Genomic DNA, 15,218 nt, shown 5'->3' on the forward strand with positions numbered 1-15,218 from the left:
CATACTTAATCCGCTTAGAAAGTACCTACACACAAGCCGAGATAGAAACCAATCAAAGCATACAATAAAGATCTATTAATTAAACATATCATAGAATCCAGAATACGATATACATATAAGAACATGAATGGAAAAAGCTTTGAATTCTTTATTAATAAAAGGAAAGATTACAACCCATGAATGTTCATGTTTGATTCAATGTCTTCCTTCTAGTTCAATCCCTTCTCTCCTCATGAAGCAACAATTCGACATCATTACAATACTCTCACTAATCTCATTCAAACAACATCTCCTTAGCTTAAGAAATTCCAACCTCGACCAGCCTTTGAATGCTTGATCAATTTATAGCTGAGTGGAGGAGGCTAAGCCATTAATGGCCCTCATGAATGCTCTGCAAAATTTGGGAGGTGGTTCCATGGAGGAAGGGATAATGGATTGAGGTTCATTAATCCTCATTCTCATCCAAATACGAGCTCAACCAACTTGGAAACTTCCAGAAGTATCCATTGGATGAGGAATCCAATGGATTCATTTAAAAAATTAGTTGAAACTCGCTCAGCATAGGTGAAACAAAGGCTAGGTGCACTGCAGTGCACCCAGTCAGTGCAGTTCCTGCATTGCAATGCAACTTGATAGAAGGTTGCATGCGCTGATCTCCTTAGGGGCACTTTTTGGATGAATGGTATCATGTAAATTCTTGGGAGGCAAGCATGATGTAGGTTGACCTCATTAGGGAATGGAACAATGGAATTAGAGATGGAGAAACCCTAATAGTACTGATCCATAAGTCATGGTTGATGTGCCCAAATTGACCTGTAACACTGTGGCTGCACTACAAGAACTAGAATGAAAGTTAAAAGCACCAAGACCTTAAAGAGAGTTGGGTTTCCTGATATATAATAACCACTTGGTATCAATGGATATTAAAAGAAAATGACTGGGGTCGATGGTTTTGATATAAGGTAAGACCTACCCTTTTATACTACATACATACTTTGGCTCTAGGACTATATAATGGAGGATTTCAGCTGTGATGGTTCTAGTTTGGTTTTGGAGAATTTAAAGGCCTTTTTGAGCGAACATTAATCCTTCCTACAATCATGATTTGGGTTTTATAAGATGATATTTCCACATAGGTTGGGATTATATTTGAAAAGAATAATATAGATGAGTGCTCAGCTACAGTGGTTCTGGAGCGCATTGAGGGTTTGAATTTGAATTTGAATTGATATATATATACTTAAGCTTTATGCATGCATCATGGAAATATTTGATCTAATTAAAAAATAAGTCTTGGGATATAAATGTTATTCAAGTTATTTTGGTTTTTACATTCACATTATTAGGAGTTAGTCGTTGACCTAGAGAAGATATAATTTTATTTTCATGTTGTCTACAATTATATGTAGATATATTGCAACTATGACTCAAAAGATCAAGGACCAAAGGAAGAGGGACTAGTAGTTATTAGCCTGGGAGAAGAGTGATCAAGTAAAATATTAAAATGTTTAAGGATTGTGTTAGAACCTATAAAAGAAGGACACAAATAGAAAACATAATCATATTCTATGTGATCTTATATTGTAGTTGAATACCACACTGCACAACCCCCATGTCCCCCCAACCCTCGACCCTGTGACCATTCATATTGACCTTCAAAAAGTGATAATCAATCTAACTTGATATAGAAATAGATAATCACATGTCCCATAACCTCTATTGACTATTATAGGGAGTGAAATTTAAGCTATATGCAGGTTGAGAAACATTTTGAAGAGAATAAGCATTTCCCAAAAGTGGTTAATTGTGAATCAAATAATTTGGAAGATAGGTCATGGTGGCAAGGCTACCAATAATAATTCAAGACACCATATTGAAAAACAAAGATCTAACCAAATATATAGAAATAGGGAAAGAAACTATGAAAATGAAGAGAATAAAGACAAAATACCTCAAGTTGTTTTCCATCTATACCTTAGTTGTATGGGTGGCCACTACTAAATAGACTCAAATGTACCCATAAAAAACAAAAAGAATGGTTGGAAGAAATACACCACATTGGAACCCAAATAATAAAACTATATGAAATAGAATTGCTAAGATAAAAGTTTCCTAAGATGGTAAAATTTGCTAGGTAAATGTAGGGAAAGAATAAGGATAACATTCGTATGGAAAATAAGAAGTATGCACTTAAAACGTTAGAACTTATTAGCATTCTGTAGTTTTCCTAGTCTAAAAAGGAAACTTCAGAGATAACCACAAACCACATTCAAATATGAGATCTAGCCCTTCCAGCTTTAGAGAGGGCTCTCTATGTTTGATTTTCAATCTTAATGTTTAGATTTTAGGTTAGTTATGAAAGGACAAGATAGATTTTTTAAATTTTTGGTTGTAAAATGAAAGAGAAGTCCATTGGGCATGCATTCATAAGGTCTTCAGTAATCAATTAAAATAACAGAGGAGTAGAAATCAAGGCGACGTAGGCAAACTCCTAGATCTCGTAGAGATGTTGTGGTATGAATGAGATGAATGAGAATTAAGCTCAATTAAATGTAGAGCATATACAGATGAATTATATGCTTAATATCAGAAAGAAAACATTGATATTGTTTAACAAGTCAAAGTAGATTACTGAAAGTAAATTTGGCCCTTAATCTTCTTGTAAACAATTTATGACGGAAAACATTCATGTGAAACTTGAAAGGAAACAAATTTAAAAAGAGCGAAATATCATCATTTGCTTGAAACAAGAATCCTGAAACCAAAATGTCTCTATATTACTGAATTAATTACTTCAAAAAATGTAATTGACTGCTTACAATCACAAAAAAGTCTTTTCTTCTTGCATAATTCAACCCTTACTGATTGTTTTTACAAAATATTTATAGACTTTGTCTTGAATAAATTTGGAATTCAAATAAATTTACTACAAAGTAGTATCTACTAAAAACATGTAGATATTTCCAAACTAGAACTAAATAATAGGAAATCTAGACTATTTCTAATTTTCTGTTCAGACTTTGAAATGAACTGTTGCTGATTGTAGCTACTTTTTCTCTTCTGTTGTCTATCTATTGCCAAAACTGTACGATAGAAGATGTGCATATATGGAAGATATGCATATATACGAAAGAAGCCTAACTTCTAAATATGCACATATATGGAAGATATGCGTATATACGAAAGAAGCACAACTTCTAAACATGCACATATATGAAAGATATGTGTATATACGAAAGAATTGCATATATGGAAGTTTCACATATCTGGAAGTTGTGCATATACATAATATATGTGCATATACAAAACTTGTGCATATATAGATACTACCATATATACATATTACGTGAGTATTCAGATATGCACAGCTTCCGTAATATGCATATATGACAGTCTCTAGATATGTGCAACTTCTATATATGCATATATCTTCCATATATGTGCCTATTTGGAAGTTGTGCATATACGATAAATGTACATATACAAAAGTTAAGCATATACAAAGGATATGTGCATATACAGAAGATGTTCATATCTGGAAGTTACGCATATATGAAATTTACACATATATGAAAGATATGAACATATGCAAAAGTTGTGCATATATGAAAGATGTGCATATATTGAAGTCACACAACTTTTATATATGTACATCTTCTATGTCACATATCTTTTGTATATGTACAACTTCAATATATGTGTATATCTTTCATATATGCACAACTTTCGTATATGTGCATATACGAAAGATATACAAATATATGGAGGTTGTCGTATATGGAGGTTGTCTTATACAACGATACAAGAATATAGGCACATAAGTTATGCACACGTGAAGGTTATTGTATATGCATATAATGAAGATATGTGTATATATAGAAGTTGCACATGCACAATAGATATGCACATATACAGAGGAGATATGCATGTTCATATATGCACAAATTTCGTATATACGCAACTTCCATATATATGCTTCTTCCATATATGTGCATATGTTTTTTATATGTGCATATACAAAAGATACGTGCATATACAAAAAATATGCATATACGAAGGATATGCACGTATTATACACGTATATAGAGAATGTTGTGTATGCATATTATGGAATTTGTGCACAACTTCTATATATGCTCAACTTATGTATAATAGCATATACGGAATTTGCACACTATTATGGAAGTTGCACACTACTTTTGTATATGCGTAGCTTCAGTATATGTGCATATACTAAAGTTGTGCATATATGAAATATATGCACATATACAAAAGTTGCGCATATATAAAAGATGTGCATATATAGAAGTTGTGTATATAAAAAATATATGCACATATACAAGAGTTGTGCAGAACTTTAGCCTCTTCATATGTGCAGGTTCCATATGGTTTTATGTATATGTGTAACTTTTATATATGTGAATATACGAAAGTTATGCATATACATAAGCTATGCACAACTTCAACCTCCATATATGCGCATCTTCCATATATGTGCATATATGGAAGTTATACACATACAAAAGATATTAGTTGCATATGCACATCTTTCATATATGTGCATGTCTTCCATATATGAGCATGTTTGTTGTATATATGATTCTTCTGTATATGTGCATAACTTCCATATATGCACTTCTTCTGTATAGGTGCATATACAAAAGATATGTGCATATAAAAAAAATTGTGTATATATGGCATATATGAGATACAAAAAATGCACATATATAAAAGTTGTGTGACTTTCATATATGCATATCTTTCATACATGCATAACTTCTCTATATGACCATATCTTCTGCATATGTAAAAAATACGTATATGCGCATATCTTCCGCAAATACACATATATTCTGTATTGTGCATATCGTCCATATTTGTGCAATTTTCATTTATGCATACATATTATGTATATGTGGAACATCTGTATATGCATATATCTTCTATATATGTGCATATATTCGGTATATGCACATACCCATGTACAACTTCAGCCTTCGTATATACACAACTTCCATATATGTGCATGCCATTCATATGTGTGACTTCTAAGTATACGCATATACAGAAGTTGCACTTATAGAGAATGTATGTTCATATATAGAAGATATGTGGATTTACGTAATATATGCACATTTATGGAATTTCTTCATATATGGAAGCTATGCAGAACTTCACCCTTTATATATCCACATAGTTTGTATATGCGTATGTTTTCCATATATGCATAACTTCCATATATGTGCATGTCTTATGTATATGTTCTTCTTCTGTATATGAACTTCTTCGGTATAGACATAGAAGATATGTGCATATGGAGATTATCATATATGTAAATATGGGACATATGCATATATACAGAAGTTACACATGCACAAGAGATATGCACATGTCCATATATGCACAAATTTCATATATGCGCAACTTCTTTATATGTTCATATCTTTCGTATATGTGTTTCTTCTATATATGTGCATATTTTATGTATATGCATATATATGGAAGAAATGTGCATATACAAGAGATATGCACATTTATAGAAGTTGTAAATATACAAAAGATATGCACATATACACATATATGGAAGTTGTGCATATATAGAGACTGTTGTGTATACATATTACAAACGTTTTCGTATATGCACATATATAGAAGGTACACATATACGAAAGATATGCACATATATGGAAATTGTGCATATAGAGAGACTCTTATGTATACATATTACGAATGTTGCGCACAACTTTTATATATGTTCAACTTCTATATATGTGAATATACAGAAGTTGCGCATATATATAAGATATGCACATATATAGAAGTTGTGCATATACAAAAGATATCCGTAGCTTCCATATATACACAACTTCTATATATGCACATATAAATAAGTTCTTTATAACTTAACTCATTTACAGAAGCTATGCACACCTCTACTGTAGGAAAGAGCCGACCCAAGTTTAGCCTTCGGTTGAGAGTGAAATTTAAATTAATTATAGAAGAATAGATTATATCAATATTATTACAAAAAAACTTACAAAGAGAAACAATATGGTAGCAATAGGTAGAGTAGCGCAGAGAAAATCGAAGAGACAACATTGACCTTACAACATAGCATTATTTATAAGGAGCCTTGATAAAAGACATGGTGAATTTGTGTGACCTCTATTGTTGTGAATTAGAATGTGGTTGTTAATTTTTCTTAGGGCTATATCGTTATTTTCTTTGATAATTTCATTTCTTCATTACAACATTAAATTCACCCGATAACATTATAACATTATTCAGATTTACATTATTCAACAACATATGCAACTATGTAAAAAGAGAAATATTATCATCGTCAATGCAGCGGAACATAAAGGAACAAAAGAAGAAAAGCATTCACACATAGAGACATCAGGATTGGTCAGAGACCAAGGAAAAACCCACTACGGGGAAAAATCTTTCAAATTCTTTTTCTTATTAGATCGTAAGAAAATGAGAGTACAATAATCAATACCTTCAACAATAAACTTATACATCAATAATCAACTAAACAAAGATGTGAGCTTTGGACCCTGCAATTTCATCTTTGAGTGAATCCATTCCTCCGTGGACGTGCCTCAAAGTTGTGCGAGCCAAAACCAAGAAAAAAATCATTAGGGGAATTTTGAGGTCTAAAATGAGTCTCCTAAGAAAAATGTACAACCAAAATTCACTTTATGAGAACCAATAACATTTTAGGGGATGAGATCATTCCCAATGGTTAAGGTGACATTGCTTGACTTAAAGGTACTTACTTGTCACATTCTCAATGGTTGATAAAAACTCATGGTTAACCATTGTAGTGCTTTCAATACGTTTAAAGTCATAAAGTAAAGTACTCATAATAAATGTCATTTCACACTTTTTGAATAAAATATTAGTATTGACATTTCATTTTTTTTGAAAAAAGCAATGCATATCCCAACACAATCTTCATATCTTTACACACTTTTAAATAAATATTATATTTGTATATTTTCATATATTTATTTTTAAATTATATATTCATCTCATTTTATTTAATATTACAATTTCAAATTATATATATATATATATATATAGATATAATCAAAATAAATAAAAATGTAACTTTGTAATGTTGTGAGAAATCAAATATATAAATAATATTATTATAATATTAATAGCAATCCAAGCATATTAAAAATAAAGAAAAAATGTATATTATTTTTGTATGATTTATGAGTTTTTTTAATAAATTAGTCTTTCACATTTTGCTTAATTTCAAGTTATTGAATAATATGTAAAATTACGATATTATAACATTTTTAAACAAATCAATGTGATAAAGATTATAAAAAAAAATATAATGTTTTTCCAAAGTGGAAAATAATATTTTATTATTATGTTAATTACAATAATAATTTTATTAAAATATTTAATAATTAAAAAGTAAATATAATTATTAGTCATACAAATTTGCTTATATTTAACTTGAAATTATAAAATAATATGCAAAATTTATTGTGATGTTTATTTTAAAAAATCAATAATATTGATTTTTTACATATATATTTTGAATTTTCTTTTTTAACCAATCAAAGAATATATTATATTTATTATATTATTTTATTTTATTTTTATATAGTATATTAATTACATGTTATTATATAATTTTATTGTAATATTTTAATAATATAAATTTTAATTAATAGTATATTATACGATTAAGAATATATAAATTTATATTTATAATTTATTTTAAGTTACTTAAATACAAAAGACAAACACATTAGTTGTTCAATAATAATGAATTTTTCTTGAAAATTCCATTCTTATTTATAGTTACATCAAGACATTTATTTTATTAATTTTATTTTGGTTCAACTTTCAATTGAATTTAACCATGGTTATATGGATTTTGGTACAAAAAGTGAATTGCAAATTCATAAATGTACTATTTTATTGGTTTAGCTACTTTATTATTTCCTTAGGAGGCTCATTTTAGACCTCAAAATTCCCCTAATGAGAATAATGTCCAATGAGGTAGAAGTCACTTGTATTTATAGCCTTCCAAGGGTGTCCACTTTGCTTTAAGGTCGACATCAAATAGGCACGTGTGGGCTCATAATTCAAAAACACACATTACCTTGTCCAAATTAGATGATCTTTAGCTTAATTTTAGTCCTCTTGAAAAGATGAATTTAATGCAATCATCACATCCACTAAATGAGTTGTCCCAAAACATAAATTGACGGTAGTTGTTTATTTTAATAGTGGCAATATGGAAAACAATAGGAGAATAATAAAGAAATAGTGTGTGAGGTGGATCTTGTTGCTATTGAAAAAAAATCAAATAATCTTATTCAAATGAGATTAATGGTTGTTTAACAAGTAGATAAATAAATTATATTTAAATTTGATAAATTATTATTGGGTTTGAAACTAAATTCAAATACTTTTCATATAATTTGTTGAATAATATATTAGATGAAGAATATTCTCCTAAAATCAAAGCTTTTCCACCTATTTATATAAAATTCAAAATTACTCAAACCCAACTCTAATATAAACAACGCCTACGGCATAAATATAGACTTTAAAACTATACTTGCGATGTTTATGTTTGTTGTCAATTTATCTATTTAGCTTTTTTTTGGGATAATAATGGGCGTTGTGTACAACAACATTACTTTGATTTAAAAACATACTTTATCCTTTATATGTATTTACGATTATAATATGTATTTACGAATATATCAGCTTACTTTCAACAAAATTCGATTATCAAATTAAAATAAATAATGGGTGTTGTGTACAACAACACTACTTTGATTTAAAAACATACTTTATACTTTAAGTGTATTTACGATTATATCAACTTACTTTCAACAAAATTCGATTATCAAATTAAAATTAATTAGTGGGAGTTGTGTACAACAACACTACTTTGATTTAAAAACATACTTTATACTTTAAGTGTATTTACGATTATATCAACTTACTGTCAACAAAATTCGATTATCAAATTAAAATTAATTAGTAGGGGTGGGATGGTTGGTCCATTATTATTTTTAATCGTTAAATATTATTATTTATAATGTAAATAATATACCTAAACAAAGAGATGGCATATTTATATAAATAGGTATTATGTTTATATACATGAAGTGTTATTAAGAAACAAGATATTTGTTAATTATAAAAAATTAAACTAATTTATTTTGTTATAGTTTTTAGTTTTTTTTTGTTATATTTTATTTTTAGTTAAAGATATGATTTACCTTATTTAAGTAGTGTTGTGAAAGATAGATTGTATGTTATTACTATAGATTTATTTTAATCACAGATTTAATAAGTGGAAAGGGATCAAATTTCTAAAAGTATGAATCTCTTGTAAGTGTAAAACTTGAAAAAATTATTGTTTTTCGATATTTGATCCTCACTAGATCTATAGTTTATACATATAATTTTTAATTATTTGAAATGTATTTTTTAATAGATAAATAGATTCAATAACTTGAAATTTCCATTGGGCATTTTGATTTTGTAGACTACACAACTTCAACTTACAACTCTACCAAATCTTTGTTGGATTTTAGACAAAATTGACAAAAAGAAATCTACCTCAAAAATGATCAAATATAAAGCATAAAGACAACTTGAAATATTTTAATCATAAGATTTTTTGTTTATTTTTTCATTTTATAAACCATATAATAAACATTTTACTGAATATAAACTTTAAAATATTTTGTTTATAAACATTGTCTACATTAATTATTTTTTTACTAATATATTTTAAAGTAGATCTCATTAATATTTTGGAAACTTAGATCTTAATAGTACTTAATTCTATGCATTAAAATATTTTATTTATAATCCTATTGAATTCTTTTATTATAGTTAATAATATGTTTTATTATTCTTAATTTTATATTAAAAATTGAATGAATTAGATATATTTTTTAATATTCTTAATAGAAAGTAATTGATTTTTTCTATTTTCAAACACTTCTTCATATTATATATTATATATATATATATATATATAACCATTATTAATATTAATATTAAAATGCTTATTTAAAAAAAAAAATGTTTATATATATATATATATATATATATACACAAAGTGATATTAAAATAAATTAGTTAATTTAGATATTCAAACCATTTATGAGTTTTACATTGAAATATTTTCAAAAATATAAGAGCTATGCATCTTCTTTGCATTAAAAGTGAAAATATAAGGTGGTTATTTTTTATCATCTAAAATTAATAAGTCACTTTACATGGTTATTGAAGTATTTTATTTATAATAGAGAGTGAAATTGAAATATCTTTACCATATTTCCTTCACACAAGGTTAAAATACTTTTAATTAAAACTATCTAAACATGTTTATTCATTTTTTTATCATGTCAATATTAATTTTTTTATTTAGAAAATCTTTTATTTCATGATGAATATCAATTCTAAGTTGAACATGCACTGAATCACACATCTCCATCACACTGGATTGTAGATTACATCTTTTGAGGCAATTATTGGAAACTTACTAATATATTTTAAATCTATGTAGTGTAATATTCTCATGCTCATAAGACCTTAAAAGGCTGTAGCCCGCCATGTCTAAAAACATTAAGTAAGATTTAACTCTTGCAAAGTATTTTGAATGATTATCTATGACACAAATGAGAATTTGGAATTTTTCATATGTCCAAGTTGGAATAGAGAATATGAGTATAGATATTACATGAAAAAGAAAGTTCACCTCCTAAATATGGTAATTTAAATAAAATTTAAATTTTTAAAAGTCACTAACGAGTGAACTTAAGAAAATTATTGTCACATATCAAGTCTAATATGGAAATTAAGGAGGATCTCAAAGTGGTGACATGCAAGAATGATATCAAATACATGAAAGATGGCCTTAAAAAGGAGCTACCAAAACTTAACCTCCTTGTCCTAAAGTATTCTTAACAAAAAGAGGATAAGTAGGACAAAAGGAATGAGTTCTAGTCACATATCTCACACAACACAAGCAACTTTGGCCTTGCTCACAGCAACGTAGGAAATACGCCTTTCACACAATGTGCAAGAAACTTTTGGCCTTACACACAAAGAACATGAAACTTCTGCCTTTACTCACATTAGTACAACTTCTCTTGGGGTTGTTATAGACATTTTTGTGCCTTACAGCATTGAGCATGAAATGTCCATAATCTAAGGGATCCAAAGTCCCTAAACATGTTGTTCCTACCCCTAGAGGAACAAGGCTAACAAACCACAGCAATTCACAGAAGTTCTCCACCAGAAACTGCTCAAAAACAAGTCAATTCAGGATCATTTCAGTGGCTACACTAGCTGTTTGCGCTGAATGTCAAAGCCAACACTGGCTACCTGCATTGAATGTCAAAGGGAACACTGGCTACCTGCGCTGAACGAGAGTGGACATGTGGCAAGCTCATTTCTCAAGGTGTCAAAACCCAGGAAGCTTCCAAAATGACACTTGCCTCAGGGAATTCGACTGGTGATGAGTAAGAGGTTCCAAATCTCCAAGTGGAAGCAAGGACCTCCAAGTGGAATCAAGAACTGACAGAGGGAGAGGACACTAGTCAGATCTCAAGCTGACTCATCCTCTCTCTAAACATCTATATATGGATCTCTCCTCCATGAGATCTGGGGGCTGGAATTTTGTTATTGCAAAGAATTGCTGCTGGTTTGAGACTGAGATCATTGGGTGCTTAATGCTTTGAAGGGAGGTGAAGATAGGAATTCCATTTGCTGGGAAGGAGATGCTAGATTGGGCCTCTCTGGGTTGTATCTCTTCCTGAACCTTGTTATTCATCAATAAAGCTATCTTGGTTTCTCCTATACATTGGTGTATCTTTGATGTATGATTGCATTAGTGTATTTGATTTATTTCTAATCCTAAATCAGTTATGAATGTGAATATCTGTCTTTGTGTAGAGTTCTTCTCTTGTCGCAAGTAGCTGTTCTCTTGTGATCTTGCAGGAATCTATTGAAGCTGGACGAGCAAGAAGGCAAGTAGCTGTGAACTCCCAAAGAGAAGAGAGACCGGATCGAGGGACAAACGGAAGACATCGGTAAGTCTATTTATCTCTCTCTTCTGTCACATTTCATAAAGGAAGAATACCAGAATAGCTGTCTCTGTTTGTTGCTAAGGCACTGTCACACCTTAGGTGGATAGGATCGTCCTGCATAGGCATTTTTCCCCACAACAAATTGGCGACTCCGCTGGGGAAGATTTGTTTTAGTCATTTTATTTGTGTTTCTATCATTGTTTGTTTCATAGACTTGACAACAACAATCGAACTGCATCTGCTATTCCCAGATGCAAAGTAGACAGTTGCTGCCTTGATCCAATCACTGGATTTGTCTATGATCTGAACAATGGACTCACAAATGATTTGATGATCCTTTGTGATAGATCTTAGTACCCCCTCAAAGCATCCCTTTGATTGTACCTTGCTTGTGTTTTTGATTTGGCCTGAAACAATGAATTAAATAGCAATCTGTGACCCAGAACCTGTGGGAAATGAGAGTTTCTCCTTCAGCGCAGACCCAGTGAAGGGATTCTACATTTCAACGCAGTTCCCATGAAGGCTACCTGCGTTGAATTTCAAAACCCCTGTGTTGAGGTTGCGCTGAACCAGTTTGGCCTTGTGCAGCTGGGGTTCTCTGCTCTGTTTTTCCTTGTTTTGATCTCTGATTTTTGCAGCTTGTAACCAGCATAGGTACCAGTCTGATAACTCCTTTTCTCTGCTTAGATTCCGCCTCCTTTTGTACAAAAAGACTGTGAGTGTTTTTATGTGTTTATGGCATCATTTACAATTTTCCTTTGCATGAGTAAAATAATCATCCTGTAGCCCTTGATTCAGATCTGTTCATTGTGATCTTAGGAGAGAGTTCATTGGCTATTTGCAGTTGATTATACATTCGCTTTTGCATTTGGTTTTGAGTTTGTCTCTTTTAAGTGTCGAAACAAGTATTCATTTCGAAAATCATTAAGTGTTGTAATCTCTTATACCCTCTTTGATTTCAGAAAAGTAAACTTGTTTGTATTTGTCATTTAAAAGCAAATTCAAAGTTGTACAAAAAGCTTTCTTTTGTAGGCATCAATACTAAGAAAGCGGAAAACAAACACCTGCATTGTGCATTTGCATTTTGATAGTTTGCATGCTTGATTTAGGAAAAGTGCATTAGAGTGTGCTGATTGCTCTTTGAGAAAAGATGGTGTCTTTCTTTTCCCTTTGTAGCTAGGATTTTCAAAGTTGAAAAGATATAAAGCTTGCTTATCATCTTTAGACTGCATTTAGGAATTGTATAATACATCTCGTGGTGATCCAGAAAGGAAAACTTCTAAAAAGATCAACCTAAAATAAATTGAATGAACTTAACAACGCTTTGCAACATAACGCACAACATAGAGGTCTAGGCTAGAGACGTGTTCCGGCGTCGTAAAGCCTGGTGACTGTCGATCTCGTTGAAGGTGGGTGATTCCTCCTGAGGGACGATAGCGCCAGTACGGATTGTGCTCCCACGTACCGTCACGTATATATTGGGAGACCCATATAGGCATAAAACCTTTATCCTTAGGAAGCCGTGTCGGCCGCCCTACTGATCGCAATGCACTGAACACAGCATTCAGGAAGATCGACCGCCCGTACCCTAAAAAGTATTCTGCGGTTTTGCAAAAAGTTTGGCACACCCTCTGCCTAGAACTCCAAAGCAGTTCCTTTTGGCCTTTTCCAGACTCTATAATGGAAAAAGTCCATCCGAGCATTTGTCACTTCGGGCTCGTTAAAACATCGAAGGAGACTAGAGTCATCTTTAGCTTTTTCTCGACTCTTTAAAAGTGAAAAAGCAAGTTGTGTCTAAGCGTCGTTAACAATTTATTTTAAACGGAACAATCACCCTTTATTCCCGCGTTGATCTTTAGGTTGAAAAGATGGAGCCCACCAACCAAGGAATTCCCCTTGGTGGAAATCCTAGTCCCTTCTCCTCTTGGGGAGATGTTGGTGCGCCCCACATGGCCACATTGTCGCTTCCAGGACTGACGATTGGCCTGCCTGTCTGGCTCTTTTCAACCAATGTCGTTCAGAACACCACTATTCCTGAACAGTCAAGTCAACAGTTAGACCAGACCAGAGTTTCCCACCAGCCTTCTACTTCATCTTCCTCTCCTCCTTCCTCTTCGCTTGACGGAACTGGTAAAACAAAAAACCGAGTTCCTAAGGAGAAGAAGGAGAAGAAGAAGAAAGAGAAGAAGAAGAAGGAGCCAAAAACGACTGGGGGCAAACAAGTGTCATCTGACAAAAATCCACACACAGCACTAGCAAGGCCTAAATCACCATGCGTCATATGCAAGGGAGACCACTTCCACAGAGATTGTCCCTGCATCCCTCGGATACTAAGAGACTGGTCTCCCCGTTTTCACAATTCGGTGGCGTCAACCTCTGATAGCCATGTTGACAGCACACCGTCAACTAGTGAAAGTGAAGCCACAGGATAGAGAGGGAAAGCCAGATTTCCCTGCAAACTGTGTGAAGGCGACCATGCCATCCACCGTTGTCCCTTCTTAGACGAGGCTAAAAGAGTTCTGGAAGATCGACCGATTTTACGAGCGCAACTTCCTCCTGGATATCAAAGACTCCTGCCAAGTCCTTTGCTAGTTGAGAACCCGGCTGGCCCGCTCAGGTGGTCAGCCGAAGCACCTATCATTGAAGATGAACCGTCTGAATCCATACCTGACGAATGTCTAAAGGTTGAGGCGGCAGTTGACTCGATTTTGCCTTCAGAGGCTCTATCTTCGAATGATACCATCACAAAGGAGAATAAAGACGACACCATCCAAGTTCTCTTCATCAACACAGACTCTGACGAACAAGGGGGCAATTTGACCATTCCTTTATCGCAGGAAGGAACTTCATCAGGGTCATACCCAGCCGTCTATTCGGTCCCACCACCAAGCAACCTAGTTGTCTCGTTCGACTGGAACTAACTAGGCAGACCCCGCTTGCCAGCTAGCATACCATTCAGAATTATCATTCAAATATACAGAATGGTAATGGCTGGCACAGTTATTGATGAGGGGGCATCTGTGAGTATCCTTTCCTCTATTGCTTGGAAAGCGCTTGGTTCGCCAGCGCTTTTGCCTGAAATGAGAAATCTATCAGGCTTTGATAAAGGAACCAGTCGACCTT

This window comes from Pinus tabuliformis, chromosome 9 (assembly GCF_031772625.1).
Source record: "Pinus tabuliformis cultivar Carrire ecotype Pingquan chromosome 9, CPIR1, whole genome shotgun sequence".
In the NCBI taxonomy this organism is placed as follows: Eukaryota; Viridiplantae; Streptophyta; class Pinopsida; order Pinales; family Pinaceae; genus Pinus; species Pinus tabuliformis.